We start from the raw sequence: 17,660 nt of genomic DNA, 5'->3' as shown, positions 1-17,660 counted from the left end.
ACAACTCCCCCCCAAAATAGAGTGAAAAATAAGTATAAAATCAGAAAGCAACAGAAGAGGGAAATGCGGAAGAGAAAATTAGAACTAGAGAGACAAGGGGGTAAAAAGGGGAGGGAGAAGATGAGAGGGAAGAAAGAAAGGAAAAGAAGTTATAAAGGACAGAAGCAAAATCTGAAGAAACAGGGCCTATTTAGAGATAATGGGTGAAAACTTAATGGAAAAAGGGATTCTGCAAAGGTACATAAAATAGTATGGTTATATTAGAAGCAGAAATAATTTTAGAAAATATGAAACAATGTATGATTAAAATGTCTGATAAAATAGCTATCGTAATTCAGTGGAATGCTTGACAATAAATAAATGTAACAAAATGAATATTTAATGATTTATAAAACATATGTGAAGAGAAATAAGGGAAAAATTAATTATGGAGATTATATGTGTTTTTAAGGAAGTATGATATTTAATTGAAAAGAAGTGTTAAAGATGTTATGGTTTTAATGATTATTAATGATAGAACTGAACTGGAATGGAATGAGAGTTTATAATTACATATATTTACAATCTTTCTTTTTTTTTTAAAGAATATAGTGTGTATTATAAGAATGTGCCAAGCAGAATTCGATTGGAAGTTATGTATTATGTATTATATTGAAGGTCATATACTTAAGGTATATATTGAAGTTTAAATAAGAGTTGAATGGATGCAATTAAAAGATATAAAGGTGTCATACTCCAATTAGTAACTACAGGGGAAAATTTGTTTAATGAGAAAAGATAATATGAAATTGAAACAGAACAGACAAAAGTATAAATCTAATGATTTGAATTGAGATGAGATAATCAAAATAAAATTGAGAAAATTAAAAGAGGGGAAAAACTATATAGAAAATGTAAAATAGTATAAGATATGGAATAGAATACAAAAAGGAGCATGAAATTGAGTTTTGTGTCTGTATAAGGAAGTTCAACCTGGGACCATGCTATTTTCAAAAAAGATGTTTTACTTGTATTTTGTGTGTGAAAACCCAAATAAAACTTTATTTAAAAAAAAAGAAAAAAAGTGACTTATGACCGTTTTTTCACACTTAGGACCATTGCAGCATCTCCATGGTCAGTGTTCAAAATTTGAGCACTTGGCAAGTGTTTCATAGTTACGGTGAAGGCAGTGTCCCCGGGGTCACGTGATCCTCTTTTGACACTTTCTGACAAGCAAAGTCAACAGGGAAAACCATATTTATTTAACAGCCATGTTACTAACTTTACTACTGCAATAATTCATTGAACAAGTGTGGCAAGAAAGATTGTAAAATGGATAAAAACTCCAATTAGACATTTTGGGCTCAATTGTGAGGAATACCTATATAACATTAAAGGTAAGAGTTCCCCTCATACATACATGCTAGATGTTTCCAGCTCTAGGGGGTGGTGCTCATATCCATTACAAAGTCGAAGAGCCAGCACTGTCCAAAGACGTTTCCATGGTCGTGTGTCCGGCATGACTAAACATGCACAGAATGCTGTTACCTTCCCATCAAAGGGGTCCCTATTTTTCTAAGTGCATTTTTTACATGCTTTAGAACTGCTAGGTTGTGTGCTGACCAAGGGTGTGGCACAAAAGCAACAAAAGTCACAAAAGTAGGTAAAGTCCCTTTAATTCCTCCAACTCGGCCCCCAATGTCCAGTTATCATCATCTGGAGAAAAAACTCTCCCAAGAACAGTTTTTAAAGGGAAGAAATTCAGTCTGAACCCAAAGTACATACAAATTATAAATAAAAACCAACACAAACCACGCTGCAGCAATTAACGACACAGGGCAGCATAAGGAATTGAAGAACTCAAAAGATAACAAAACACATACAGTTGGGAGGACGCCAGAACCCAGATAGAACTTGATAAACAAAGATAATGCACGCTTTGCTTCCAGCAAGGTTCTGTACGCAAACATCCTCTTTATCCTGTTTCCCTAGCTGCAACTAATGAAGGGAATCAGGACGTTTTTCTCCCCCATAACCCATGTTGCTCCCTTATCCATTCCTCCCTGCGTGCCCTAGGATGCAGAGAGGGTGGGCTTGGGCCTTCCTCTGAATGCCCACCTGGAATGTGCCCTTCCCCAGTTTCCTCCACAGCCACCGGAGCCACACCCTCACTCCCTGCCAGCTGTTCAACCTCCCCCTTGTAATCAGATTCCAACAGGGACATGACAGGTTGGCAGAAGCTGGGACAAGTAATGGGAGCTCAGTCCATTACATGGCACTAGGGATTCAAACCACCAAACTGCCGATCTTTCTAATTGACAAGCTCAGCATCTTAGCCACTGAGCCACCGCGTCCCTCCTATACAATCTTATGGAAAGTTAAAAAAAGGGAACTAGACAAACTTGTGGCAAAAATCTGCTCTCCTTTTTGGGTTTGAAAAGCTTTTTTTTTTTTTTTTTTGCTTCTAAGCATTTGGTTTGGAAAAGCCACAGTAGCAATGGAGTTCCAGGTCCCAAGTATGGCTATTAACTGAGGACTACCTGTGTTTAAACGTTCTTTGATGATTCTCTACTGGGTATTTTTTTTTCACAAATGACCCATAATTGGGGGTGGAAAGCTTTTGGATCCTGTTGCTCTTATGTTTCACCCTCAATTTTTTTTTCAATCCTTACCCAAAGGATAACTGGGAACATTGAAAAGCAAATTAACCAGGGAGCCAAATTGTCTCCAGAGACTCCCAGTTTCACAGAACTGTTTTCAAACCTGGACGTGTTCTCGGATGCCAGAACAGTTAATCAAAACTCTGGGAAACAGCTTGCATGACATACCAGACTGGGAGGTGTCTGTTTAATCCCAAACTAAACCGAGTCTAAACTAAACTTAATCCTTTGGGGTTAATCGATTGAGTCAATTGACACAATTTTCTTCTCCCTTTAATCCGATGAAGGCCAGTGAGTTCCCCAAATCTTTGATGGATGGCTTTTTGACCAATTGATCTGTGAAGAAAGATATTGGCTTAACTTTCAAATTAATCCATTCTTTTTCTTTTAAAAACTCTGTAATCCCTTGCACTGGGGTAGAGTCGAGGCGACTGAAGGGAGCTGAGCACTTACTGGCTAGATGCCCTTCTTGAACATGAACATGGAATTCACAGCAGATATTTTCCTTTTGCTCCCAGAGAGAGAAATATCTGCCCTATCTAGGTTCAAACTCATAGCCTCCTGATTGAGAGCTGCACCCCTAGGCCACCCCTCCACTCCTTTCAAATTAATCCATACAATCATTTTAATCAGTGGTGGGATTCAAATAATTTCATGACCGGTTCTCTGCCCTAATGATTTCTTCCAACAAGCAGTTCACCGAACTGCTCAGAAAATTAACAACTGGTTCTCCCGAAGTGGTGCAAACTGGCTGAATCCCACCACTGATGTTAATCCATAGGATCCTTTTAATCCATTGGATTGTAAAATAGATTAAGTAGGTAATAAATTCACACGGAGGCACAACTGTTGTTCTGCAAGGTACATTGATTAAGTCATGTTACTTTATTTGCAAGAAGAAGCTTTTGTACAGTTGGTACCAGATAAAGGTTCGACACCAAGTAAAAAAGAATCATTTGAGTCAGTGATGATATCCTTGATGAAAAGTCTGGGCAGAGACCATCTGGACCAGTGGTGGTAGGTTTTTAGTACTATAAAGAAAAAAAATAAAACATTTTAAAGTGTTTGAAGATCATGAGATTCTTAAGTTTAGTTTAGTTCAGTTTATTATCACTGTACCTTGTACAATGAAATTAAATGTCATCTTCAGTGTACATGTATTATTATCAATAAGATCTACACACAATGATTAACTTCTCATTTGTAGAGAAGGAAGCACTTGGTAACATCTGGAGTTTCCTATAGATAACAAGTAAAACATTGTGGTTGTGCAATGTATATAGTCTGAAATTGTTGATTCTGGAGACAAACGGCTCCATATCTGATTGGGAACATCCCAGTAGAAGCAGTATTCTAAACCAGGTAGATACCCGATCCGTTTCAACAAGGAAGTTGTTATATTTGTTATATTTGTCAATGCTCCTCCCTGCTACCCAGCCCTGGTTTCATAACAAAATGAATATTATTTTATGCAAAATCCAGATGCCTAATTCATGATTGATCCCATAGCAGAAAGGGACTTTGGCCAGAATCGAAAACTGGGATTTTACCAGTAGAAAGCTATATAATAGAATTAAGCCTTTAACAGAAAGGTTCAGAATTATACAAACTTACCACAATTTCGGGTCCATTATAGGAATTCTGCAATACAAAAATAAATACAGAAAAGTGAGGAGAAAATCAGAACATTGTTTTTATACCAACTTTTTGATTTAAAAAAAAAAAGTTCTATCCAAGCTGCAGTACAGACCCTCTTGAGATTGTTGAATTATAAAGTACCTCAAAAACTTGAAGAGGAAGAGGAATAAAAGATATCTCATTCTGAATCTAAACAACATATTAAAAAAGGTAAAACTTCCCCTCGCACATATGTGCTAGTCATTTTCGACTCTAGGGAGCAGTGCTCATCTTCGTTACAAAGCCGAAGAGCCAGCACTGCCCAAAGACGTCTCCGTGGTCATGTGGCCAGCATGACTAAACACTGAAGGCACGCGGAGCACTGTTCCCTTCCCACCAAAGTGGTCCCTATTTTTCTACTTGCATTTTTTACATGCCTTCGAACTGCTAGGTTGGCAGAAGCTGGGACAAGTAATGGGAGCTCACTCTGTTACGCGGCTCTAGGGACTCAAACCACGGAACTGCTGACCTTTTTGATTGACAAGCTCAGTGTCTTATACACTGAGCCACCACGTCCCTTGGAAACAACATATTAGACCAGGCCGAAATGAAATGAACTATGATTTAGTATGCTGAGAGAAAGGCCATCCGTTGTCTTCTTATAGGTCTAAATAAGGTTATCATGCAAATCAATAAATGACTTGATCAGCAACCATCAAAAGTTACAAAGGCACTGAACAAAGGGGGATTTACAAGTGTTCCTCTAGTTTTGCCTGTTGCAGCATTCCCATAGTCACGTGATCGCAATTTGGGTGCTTGGCAACCAGCTCATAATGATGGTGTCACAACATCCCACGGTCATGGGTCACCATTTGGGACCTCCATAGCTGAGAAGCAAAGTCAATGGGGAAGCCAGAAAGTGGCCACAGAGGGTGATCACCTGACATTACGCCTAATAACCGCATAGTGTTCATTGAATGATGGCAACCCGAACTATGGCAACTGCTGTCATAATTTGAAATGATTACATGAAGTTGCATTTATGACTGTGCCACTTAACAATGGAGTTGCCATCCCAATTACTTATTGGTATGGAAGGACTGCCTGGAATGTCCCAAAGGTGCTTTTTTCAAGAGGCAACTGGACTTTCTGGGTTTTCTTTGAAGACGGTCTGCTTCTCATCCAAAAAGCAATAGAACAAGATTCTAAGTCCATCTGCATTTAAAAGACAGAGGGCGCTCTTTTAAAGACAGCAAAGTCCACATTTTGGATAGAGAGGACCGCTGGTTTGAAAGAGCAGTCAAAGAGGCCATCTATGTCAAAATTGAAGAGCCCTTCTCAAAAGAGGGAGAGAGATATGACATTATCTATCTCCAGTCTACAACACAGTCCTTTCAACAGTTCCAAGAAGGCTCCACACCCATTTGCACCACTCAGGTGACCCTGAGGACACAGATAAACCTCCAGGTGGCCTCAAGGACTGTGAATGACCAGCTGTCTGCAAGGAGTATAAATTCCCCACCATCCAGTCAGAGCTGAAGAAGCTTCTTGGATGAGAAGCGAGACGTCTTCAAAGAAAAACCAGAAAGTCCAGTTGCCTCTTGAAAAAAGCACCTTTCATACAACTGTGACCTGGATGATCAAGAAGCTCCACAGACTGCCTGTAATATGATTCTTTGAGAAGAATGAGATCTGAGAACATTGTTATTAGGTTTTTTTTTTCTTAATTCAGATTTTACGTGCTCTGTAAACCAAGTCATACAGTAGTTTTCTGTCTGAGACCAGTCTGGTGTGGGAAGGAAGAGGAAACGGTGATTAGTGAGTATTTGCAGAATGAAAACAAATGTTTTGGACATAATAAAATAAAATTCCAAACAATTGTGGTTAATATGGAGGGGATGAGTTAGTAGGAAGCTTTTCTTTAAAATATTAGCCATCCGAAGACCACTGTTGTATGGAACCGGCCAAGTGAAATCACCAGGCGGGGCAGGACTGAAAAGAGATAGTTAATCAACATGATAACAGGCCACTATAGTAGTAGCATACCATATATGTGGAAAGAAACCACTTTGGGAAGAGGTTCTAAATATTTATTCCAGGCTTCTGAAAGATTAAGAGTCCAAAGACATGGCTCACAATCTGTTCTTGTCATCATTGTCAGCCATTCAGTTGTGTCTGACCTCGGCCACTCTATGGATCAGTGTTCTCCATGCCCCTCTGACTTGCACTACCTCCTTCAGATCCATCATGGTCATCCCAGGGTCATCATCTTTTATAGTGTCCAGCCAATGGGCACTAGGGCAATTTCTTCCCATTTTTTTTCCACTGATCACTCCCAGCATGACTTGACTTTTCAAGTGAGTCACCTCCCACAACATGACCAAAGTACGAGAGCCTCTGTTTGTTGATCTTGGCTTCAAGTGATATTTTGGGTCTAGGACTTCTTTGTTATTTTTGCAGTCCGTGGGGTGCATAATAGTTGCTACCAGCACCTCAGTCCAAAGGAGTCCAGTTCTAGGATGCCTTTGAACTGTGGTGAACCTGTTCCAGGATTGCGTGAATCTGTTCTAGGACTACACAAAACTGTATAATTTGCAGATCTCTGACATCTAGTGTTGAAAGTGGGACTTCACAACACTGGCTCTTAACCATTCACACTACTTATCATTAGGAGCGAGATATATAGAAAGCAATGTTTCTCAACTTTAGCTACTTTAAGAGGTGTGGACTTCCAGAATCCTTCAGCAAGCCATGCTGACTGGGGAATTTGGGTAATAGGAATCCTTCCTATTACCTATCACTTCCAACTTATAACTGTAAGTGTGTTGCTTGTATCATTACAATTTACTATTTTGTTTTATTTGTTCCCTAGTATGATTTGATTGCTTATTAGTAACCTATGACTATCACTAAGTGCTGTATCATATGATTCTTGATGAATGTATTTTTATTTTTTTCTTTATGTACACTGAGTGCTTATGCACCAAAGACAAATTCCTTGTGTGTCCAATCACACTTGGCCAATAAAGAATTCTATTCCATTCTACTGAAATCTATACATCTTAAAATTATCAAATTGAGAAAGACTGAGATAGAAACTCAGATCCTGTCTAGGTTTCCAATTTATCTCTAACCTATTCTCCTCCTTCCTGTCTTTGTCTCCTAAGCAAACACACATAGGTATGCCTTCTTGAATCTCCTTGCTAAGATGTAGCTCCAGATATTAAGACTTTCTTCTTCCTTCCTATAGATAAATCTTCTTTCCATTAAAATGACAAGACCGTTTGATGGTCTTTGAGAGGCTGGATCCTCCTCTATAAGAAGACAAAACACATTCTCCACCACTTACCCCATTGTCATTGAAGCTGTTGTCGCCAACCTTATTGTTATCAAAGCTTCCGCCGTTCTAAAAATAGAGCCCAAGAACATATGTTAGTGTTTCATCATCAGCTGTAGGTTGACTTTGAGGAATAACTATTTATTTGCTTATACATTTCAACTGAGTTGAGCAAACAGGAATAGGACCATCACGTAATACCTTTGAGAACTGCCAAAATATAGACAGTCAGCAGAACTCATTTTAAATGGTGATCCTTCCCTCTAAAGAGTAAGCAGTTGAGGTGCCATGTAGAGATACTTCTCAACTTACAGCAGTTCACTGAATGACCTTTCAATGTTAGAATGGCACTGAAATTTAACTGGCCTTAAATGCAAGCTACTCAGTGCAAGAAGCCTTGTGAATAAAATACCTGAATTTCTCCTCTTACTAAATATGGCTAAATTCGACATATTTGTCTGTGAAACATGGCTCCACGCATCACTCCTTGACTCCATTACCTCAGTAATAGACTATCATGTTTACCAATCAGATCGTGAAATCCGTAGAGGAGGTAGTGTTGCTATCTTCTATAAAAAGTCCCCACATTTAACAAACATCCAAGTTATCCAGGAGCTTGCTATTCCTGAAACCATCATCTGTGAACTGTCCTTAAATATCATATTTCGGTTCTTACTATGTTACAGAGCCCCTGGTTATGACATCAAACATGCAAACAAGCTAAATACCCTACTAGCATGGGCAGCATCCTGCCCACACACATCTATCTTTCTTGGTGACTTCAATATACCTCATATTAACTAGACCCTTAATGAATGTACAACTGAACCCACACATGCAACCTTCTACAATGCAGTAACAAATTTGGGACTAGAACAACTAGTAACCAACAATACTAGACTTAACAACTGCCTTGATCTCATCTTCTGCAATAGTCTGACTTCAATTTAGGGAATACAAATGAAAGAATCTTTTTCCAACAGTGACCACAACATGATTGACTTTTGTCTCAACATAGGTCCACACAAAAATCATCACAATGATGGAATCCCCAACTATAACTTCAAAAAAGGCAACTATGATCTTATAAACAACGATCTCTCATCCCTTGATTGGCAATTTCTATTCACTGGATGCAATACTGTAGAAGACCATTACAACATATTTTTTACTTGAAGTCAAAAGAGTCATTAAACTATATGTACCATTATCATTTTCTCTGGTAATATTACACTACTAACTAGAGCATACCAAACATTTCCTAGACCACTACTCGAATACAGGTCACCAGTCTGGAACCCACATTACGTATCTAATATTAACACAGTTGAGAAAGTCCAGAAATATTTCACAAGAAGAGTTCTCCACTCCTCTACTCGTTGCAGAATATCTTATGCCACCAGACTTGAAATTCTAAACCTAGGAAACCTAGAACTACACCACCTTCAGTCCAATCTAAGTATAGTATATAAAATCATAAAGTGCAATGTCCTACCTGTCAATGAATACTTCAGCTTCAACCATAACAATACAAGAGCAAACAATAGATACAAACTCGAGGTTAATCGCACCAAACTTGATTGCAGGAAATACAACTTCAGCAACAGAATGGTCAATGTCTGGAATACTCTACCTGACTGGTTTCTTTCCCAAACCCCAAAAACTTTAGCCTTAGACTGTCTACTATTGATCTTACCCCTTTCCTAAGAGGTCTGTAGGGGGCTTGCATAAGCGCACCAACGTGCCTACCGTCCCTGTCCTATTGTTTTTTTATTTTTTATTTTTCTTATATGTACCCATGTATTCATAACTATGTTTTTACTTATACCTATTATCTTGTAAGCAATTGACAAAAATAAATAAATTAATAAATAAATAAAAGAAGTGAGTTATGACCATTTTTCACATGTACAACCATTGCAGCATCCCCATAGTCACATGATCAAAATTCAGTTGCTTGGCAACTGGCTCATATTTATGACAGTTGCAGTGTCTTGGGGTCATGTGATCCCCTTTTGCGACCTTCCGATGAGCAAAGTCAACGGGAAAGCCAGATTCACTTAACAACCATATTGCTAATGTAACAACTGCATTGATTCACTTAAAAACCGGGGCAAGAAAGGTCATAAAATGGGGCAAGATACACTTAACAAGTGTCTCACTTAAGAACAGAAATTATGGGCTCAACTGTGGTCGTAAGTTGAGGACTACCTGTAGTATGTGGACTAGAGTGAGCATCTTGCAACTTTGTACTCTATATTGTCCCCTTGCAGCCTTCCCTCCGAAGGAAATTTCACCCAGGAGGAATATACATGTCATCCTCTCCAAATGTTGACTCATTTTGGAATTTTAAGATTGAGTTTTGAGTTCTACTCAAAACTGGCATCTATATATTTGTTAATACATACCCCTCCAGAACCTCCAGAATTATAGCTGTTCTGAAAAATAAAATGAAAACAACACAATTTAAAATTAAGAGAAACCTAAAGGTTCAATCTTTTGACAATTAGCAGTTGTCCCACTGTCTCCCTAATCTTACAAAGCTACTATTGCTTTGTTCCCTGAATAAAGTTACAGAAACACATCCGAATGGGAAAATGCTTACTGTAATTTTTAAAACAAAACATAAACAAGTGGCTAGGAGATTGGCTATTTGGGACAAAATCTAAACCTTCTGTGGTTAATTGAACTGATTAATGCCATTTTATTATATATATCATCCCCCTCATAACTCAGTTAAGCATGTACTGCAAAATACATTTCTTCAGTCATTGTCAAATGACTTTTTACCTGCTATCTTTGAGAAAAATAGAATATGTTTAGCTTTTGGATGAATCGAAAGGAAGTACATTTAAGAGTTTCTATACAGCTTTTAAAAATAGTTTTTAAATCTCCTACTGAGGAATGAAGAAGACAAATTAGCTCCAAGCATACAGTTATTTTGGCTGCTTATTTGTTACATTTTAATTATTAAATTTTATACTTACTCCATTATCATTGAAACTGTTAGATCCTACATTGTTGTTGTCAAAGCTGTCTATACTCTGCAAAAGAAAATAAACAGAGCTAGTTATTCTCTTTTTGCTGAAGAATTAGAAAATGCACTAGGGTTTTGTGAACATCAGAGAATTTAACAAATTACAGGAGAGGAAGAAAGGATAGTAGACTGGAAGGGAGACCAGCAGAATTGGTCAGAAGAGAAGGACCAGGGGAGACATGATAGCAGTGTTCCAATATTTGAGAGGCTGCCACAGAGAGAGGAGGTGGATCAAGCTATTTTCCAAGGCACCTGAAGGCCAGGCAAGGAATAATGGATGGAAACTGATCAAGGAGAGATTCCACCTAGAAATAAGGAGAAATTTTCTCACAGTGAGAACCATCAACCAATGGAACAGAAGTTGTGAGAGCTTCATTACTGGAGGCTTTCAAGAAGAGATTGGACTGCCATTTATTGGAATTGGTGTAGGGTTCTCCTGCTTGGGCAGGGGGTTGGATTAGATGACCTACAGTATAAGATCTCTTCCAACTGTGTTATATCTGTTAAACCTGAGTTTACAGCCAGACTGGAAAATGGAAACCAATCCCAGAAGAAGGTCTGGTGAATCATTTCTGCATCAAATATATTTTAGTATATATTTCTCCCTAACTGAATCTGAACATAGTTCTTCTGATCAACCTACCTTTTTCACGATCAATTCCTCAAATTCACGTGTGCAGTTCAGATACTCCTTTTCATATATTTCAATGGAAAGTTACAATGGCAAAGTTGGGAAAAAGGAGAACAGATGGTAGGTGGACTCCAAGTACATGTTCAAAAATGGTGACTTAGGTTATTGTTCATTAAAACGCTGAGTGAGTTTTGGTCATCACCCATAAGTTAAGTGTCTGATTTGCATAAAGAGAGAAACTCATTATTGCTTGGCATTTCCAATGAAAAGGGTTTAAAGAAAGGCGAATAAGCTCATCAGGGAAAAGGCGGCACAACTAAGTAAACAAAGATCTCAGCTGCACAAGGATGATTTGTGTCACACTTAGAATTTTTCCTGAGCACTAGTTATTTATTTAAAATGCTTATATGATGTGCCATCTTAAAATCACAATTCTGGGCACCTCAAAACCATAATATGGATGGATGGATGGATGGATGGATGGATGGATGGATGGAAGGAAGGAAGGAAGGAAGGAAGGAAGGAAGGAAGGAAGGAAGGAAGGAAGGAACCCAATGAATGACATATATGCTACTTAAATCCCTCCAGGACTTTAATCCTTCTCCTCCTCCTTTTTAGAGAAGTTGGTTATTTCTCTCTCCTTCCCAAACACATCAACAAACTAGACAGCTCAATGGGAATGCCATCTTGTGGCTTGCCTTCTCTGGCTATTGAAATACTTGAAGTAGGCTTTAGTCTCAACCGGTATGAGTGGTTCTTTTATGACCATCCATTACCTGCTGCAAATTCCCAGGAAAGAAACAATTTACTGATAACTCTTATACTACAAAGCAGTCTTAAAAACAGTAAACACTCAGTGGAGTCAATTGTGAATCCAGGAACCCCAGTTCTGGGATATTCCATGCTCAGTCAATGAAGCTAGAGCTCCAAAGACTTGATTCATTTAAATGAGTGTCAATACAGATAACATACAGATCCCATAGGAACCTTCTTTCACCCAACCCAATGTCCTTACCCCAGGTCTAGCTGAGGTGCCTTCCAAGGTGAGCAGGCAGATAGCCAGGAAAAAAGCCACAACTTTGACTTGCATCTTGATGTCGCTTCTGTCTCCCTTTCCCTCTGCAATAGGAGTAGGGATAAGGACATCTGATGCCTGTACTTGTACTGGAAGTTATCATGGGCAGTGGCCACTTTGTTAAACAATCAGTTCCCGTTATCATGAGCAAATTTGCTTCTGTGAGCCCAACCTGATTCATCCACAGAATGACCAAGCCCTTTCTTTTCCAACCATGGCCAAGATCCACAAATACGTTGCTCCTTATAGCTGGCCAGGCACCCATCTCCCCTTCCTTCTTGACTCTGTATTTCTTCTTTACTCCCAAATTTTTAACCTCAGACTATCATGCGCCTTGCTTTTACGAGTGAAATTGTATTTTGTAGTGTTTTATAACATTAAGGCTGCATCAGTTGAGTTCAATTTCATTCGGTTTCTTCTTTTCCCTGCTTTAAATTTCCTTAACAACTGTGACAAAAAAAAAGTGGTAAAATCAGGCATGCCTCACTTACCAACAGAAATTCTGATCCAACTGTGATTGTAAGTCAAGGACTACTCTAACTAGTTGACATATAATATATTCATTCTCTGATGGGATCTGTGGTCAGGCTAATCTCATTTCAATATCTGAGATCTACAAACCTTTTCTCTGATGGGTAGGTGGATATTTGAATGAATGTTATACTCTTCTCAAAAGGCCATGTTGTGATAATTATTCCACTTTTTAAAAGCTGTACATTTTGAACAGATGGAATATTCGGGAATACAAATATAGCACCCATGCTCCATACCTTAAATTAGTTATGTCTTTCCAGGAATCCTGTGAATGTCTTTTGCAGCTGCCCTATAATCCTGGAGGGGGGTGGGATGGCTGTTTTAATAAGTTTCAGGCAGATTATTGTTTCCATTCCTGGGTGTTTGAAGATTCTTCAGGTCCTTTCTGCAATGGAATCGGCCCAGCCTTTATGCATTCTAATCCATACACATTTTGCATATACTGTACTCACTTTTCTTACTTTCCAGACAAATGAATTATGCAAATAAGAAGCAAGCACATACTGTATGTTGTTGGTAATAGCATATCATCCCTCTTTTTTCCCCCCCTCTCTTATTGTTTTTAGATTGTTTAGAAGAAGTATGTTATATGTTGAAGGCCAGAAGATGTCTACCAAGCTTGTACAAAATTGTGATCAGTTTCATTTGGCTAATTCATCAAACAATGTGATCACTCTAGGAATGCCGTTCAAATGCCAACATGTTATTATAAGTTAAAAGAATAGACTTATTCTGAGAATTTCTGATTTAAATTTGATAGGGGCAAAATAATAAGAGCAAGGGAAAGAAATTTTTTTCCAAAATGTTTCTACCCTTCCCCTCCTCCTTCACAAATATATTCCTGGGATTTCCTGGGATTCTCCTGTTTAACCCTACATCAGTTTTTTGAGGTCATTTAAACTTTGGGGAAAGGAAACTGCATTTTTTCTATACCAATTGCCATTCAGTTTGCTTAATTAACCAGCAATATATGTCCTCTGTTACTAGTCCCATAAGGATCCCATAAGGAACTGGGTGTAACTGGCTGTGTAATCCTGGCAAATGTAAAATAGCAAATGATTAGCATCCCCACCCTTTTTTACTTTAACAAGGGAGGAGGTTAAAGGCGATAAGAGGATATGGCCTGTTTGAGCTGTAACAACACCTAAAATAAGTGATCTGAAGAAATAGATTTTAGAGCACATGACCAAAGAATTATCAGGCGATATCAATGTAGGCAGAACTAAGTATAAAGGACAAGTAAGCATGAAAAAGAATTTTAAAAATCTGCAAAGTGCTGGAGAAGGAAGAATGAAATCTACAACAGAAATTTTCGGCTCTCAATTGTGGTTGTAAGTCAAGGACTACCTGTAGCTTTTGCTTTGTTGGCCTTATCCAAGCTGATTTTTATTTAAAAAATAAAATGAATTGAATGCAGACTCAATTTTAAAAAGAATGTTTTATCATAGCTTGCAATAAAATAGTTCCAACCATGGCTTAGGGACGTGATGACGAACCTATGGTACATGTGCCACAGGTGGCACACAGAGCCATTTGTGCCAGCACGCGAGCTTCAGGCAAACTTACCTCACTGTGCATGTGTGCACCTCACAGCTGATTTTCGGCCAGTTTGAGGTCTTTTTTGGCCTCCCAAAGGCTTGAGGAAGGCTTCTGCAGTCTTCTACAAGCTTTGTAGGCTGAAATCTACCCCTGTTTCGTCACTTCCAGTTTTTTTGGAACTTACACAAACAATAGATAAAAACACAAAACCATCTTCCATTTTATATACATACAGTGTGTCAGTTGGTTATGAATCTTTTGTGCAATCTTTTCATAGTCGTCACTCACAGTTTATATAAATTTCACATTGTCAAATTAACATATGCCCATATATTCATCAATTATTAATCATCCATGACTAAACTATTTATTCCATCATTCTATATGAGATATCCCAAATTTTATTTTAAAATTTATATTGTGCTTTCATCCAATGGTTATATATGTCTACATTATATATCAATCTATTAAAACTTCTATAACAAAATTATCTATTCTGTTACATTACCATGTCTTTTTATCCAACCATTGATAAAACAAATCCCATATCAGAGATGGGTTTCTACCAGTTCTGTCCACCTCTGCAGAACCAGTAGCTCTGAAGAAGCAGCAGACATAGAACCGGTTCTATGTCTGCTGATGTTTTTGCACACCCACCCACCCAAGCTGTTATCTGATTTTTATTTCCTGATTTTTCAACTTCAGCTGCAGCTGGAACGAGGCACAGCTGCAGTTAAAACACCAAGAAAAGGCTGTTTCAAAGGCTGCTTCTTGGCAGCAGCAGAGGCAGCGGTCAGGGAAGCTCATAAATCCTGAACAGGTTGTTAACCCTGTCATATCCCACCCCTGTCCCATAACATATAAAATTGTTTATCTTCTTGTTCTCTGATTTCAAATGTCAATTTACTCATTTCAGCACAGTCCATAATTTTCTTAATAACTTCCTCCTGCATAGGTATTTTATAATTTTTCCTATTCATAGGAAATACAATTCTAGCCTCTGTTAAAACATTTACAATCAAATATTTCAGCTCTTTGTTGCATATTTCCGGTATGATTCCCAATAAAAAGATCTCTGGTTTAAAGTCTATATGTTTTTTTTATCATTTTTTCCAACCACGTGTGGATTTTAGTCCAATTTTTTTTGCATCCGAGCATGTCCACCACATGTGGTAATATGAACCAGGTACCTGATGACATTTCCAACATTTATCTGATTGATTTGGGGTAATTTTTGGAAAGCTGACTTAATGTCAAGGTTCTGACCAATGCCCTAATAAAAGCAGGAGCCTCAAGCCATTTAGCAAGGAAAAATCTAGTTGTTTTTTAGGAACACCATGTTGGCACGAACTAAGTGAAGCCAGCTTTGACTTCACCCAGTTCACACCTTGCCTCTGACCCTGTTGCCCTCTCCCTCCAAGGTGTGTCACCAGTCACATTCCCCAATCAATATCGACATCTACAGTAGGAGCCATGGTGGCACAGTGGTTAGAATGCAGTATTGCAGGCTACTTCTGCCAACAGCCAGCTGCCTGTAATTTGACAGTCCAAATCTCACCAGGCTCAAGGTTGACTCAGGTATCCATCCTTCCAAGGTCGGTAAAATGAGGACCCAGATTGTTGGAGGTAAGAGGCTGACTCCGTAAACCACTTAGAGGGGACTATAAAGCACCGTGAAGCAGTAGATAAGTCTAAGTGCTATTGCTTCTATCATCTATCCATCCATCCATTATCTCTACCTCCCCCCCTCTCCTTCTCTCTCCCTCCCTCCCCCCTCTCTCTCGACTCAGCCTTCCATCCTTCCAAGGTCGGTAAAAGGAGGACCCAGATTGTTAGAGGCAATAGGCTGACTCTGTAAACTGCTTAGAGAGGGCTGTAAAGCATTGTAGAGCAGTATATAAGTCTAAGTGCTATTGCTATTGCTACTTTGGCTTCATCCTGTCTACTGCAAATCTGGAATAAAGGTTACTTTCTTAGTTACTCTTATCAGCTTCTTCTTTCGGTTTCCTTGGAGAAGAATCAGGATTTCAAAGTTCATCTCCTTTCCTGTTTAGTAGGTGCCTCTCTTTCCCAGTGAGAAGGGCTGATAAGCCATTTAAATAGGGATAAAACCAATACAGGATCTTTGAACTTTTCAAAGTGATGGTGACCGTACGATCCTCTCTACATTCCTTACTTCATGTTTATTTGCTTAATTAATGTGCAAATTGTTTAAACCTGCAAGTCATCATTGGAACTATTTTATTGCAAGCTATGATAAAACATTTTAAAACAATTAAGTCCGCATTCAATTCATTTTAAATAAAAATCGGCTTGGACAAGACCAATAAAGCACAAACTACAGGTAGTTCTTGACTTATGACCGCAATGGAGAGCCAAAATTTCTGTTGTTAAGTGAGACCTCTGTTAAGTGAGTTTTTTCCCCTTTTTACAATCTTTCTTGCCACAGTTGTTAAGTGAATTGCTGCGGTTCTCAAGTTAGTAACCTGGTTGAGTATTGCATTGATATTCTTTTTTTTCCATAAGAGCTCAAGGCAGCACAAATTTGGAATTCCTCTATATCTAATCACAATAACTTCTTTAAATAGATTGTGTTGAGTATCACCATCTCAAACCAATCCGGTAAGTTTTCCTAGTTGAAGGTAAATTTAAACCTGGATTTAGGTTTCAGGTTAAACACTTTCAACTAGGAGGCTGAATCTGATTCCTATGGTTACCATTTTTACATTCTGCCTTGGTGTAGATGTGTTTTATAAGGTTAGTTTCCCCCTAAGGGACCTTGAAGGTCTAGTCCAACCCCCTGCACAGGCAGGAAACCTTATACCATTTCAGACATGTGGTTGTCTAATCTCTTCTTAAAAACCTCCAGTGTTGGAGCATTCACAACTTCTGGAGGCAAGTTGTTCCATGGATTAATGGTTCTAACTGTCATGAAATTTCTCCTTAGTTCTAAGTTGCTTCTCTCTTTCATTAGTTTCCATCCATGGCTTCTTGTCTTGCTCTCAGGTGCTTTGGAGAATAGCTTGACTCCCTCTTCTTTGTGGCAACCCCTTAGAGATAGTGGAACACTAATATGACCCTCCCTAGCTCTCACGAAGATAAGGAGAGGGAAGGTGGAAGCACATTGAGATTTGCAAGATTATTGTTCTGGTAACCTTATAATAAGGTGGTATTTGCATTCCTGCTTCTGGCCTCTTAGTTTGGTTTACCTTGAAGGCTGTTCTCTTCATGAGAACTAGGGAGGGGCAGAT

The 17,660-nt window shown here is 38.6% G+C and overlaps 2 long non-coding RNA genes across 2 annotated transcripts in view; one reads left to right on the top strand and one right to left on the bottom strand.

The window, feature by feature from the left end:
* Positions 1 to 17,660, top strand: part of LOC148124938 (uncharacterized) — a 147,577-nt gene that overhangs the window by 120,209 nt on the left and 9,708 nt on the right. The gene's annotated exons all lie outside the window — the stretch shown is intronic.
* Positions 3,487 to 13,234, bottom strand: LOC113448197 (uncharacterized). Its single transcript, XR_015744829.1, has 7 exons — positions 13,107 to 13,234; positions 12,277 to 12,380; positions 10,581 to 10,637; positions 10,002 to 10,031; positions 7,606 to 7,662; positions 4,254 to 4,280; positions 3,487 to 3,670 (listed from the first exon to the last, which is right to left on the bottom strand). It is a non-coding gene; the product is annotated as an uncharacterized LOC113448197 (long non-coding RNA).

Source organism: Pseudonaja textilis, chromosome 10 (assembly GCF_049901715.1).
Source record: "Pseudonaja textilis isolate UNSWEBS1 chromosome 10, rPseTex1.2, whole genome shotgun sequence".
Lineage (NCBI taxonomy): Eukaryota > Metazoa > Chordata > Lepidosauria > Squamata > Elapidae > Pseudonaja > Pseudonaja textilis.
The sequence above is the reverse complement of the archived record's forward strand: the minus strand, read 5'-3'. Positions and strand labels throughout refer to the sequence as shown.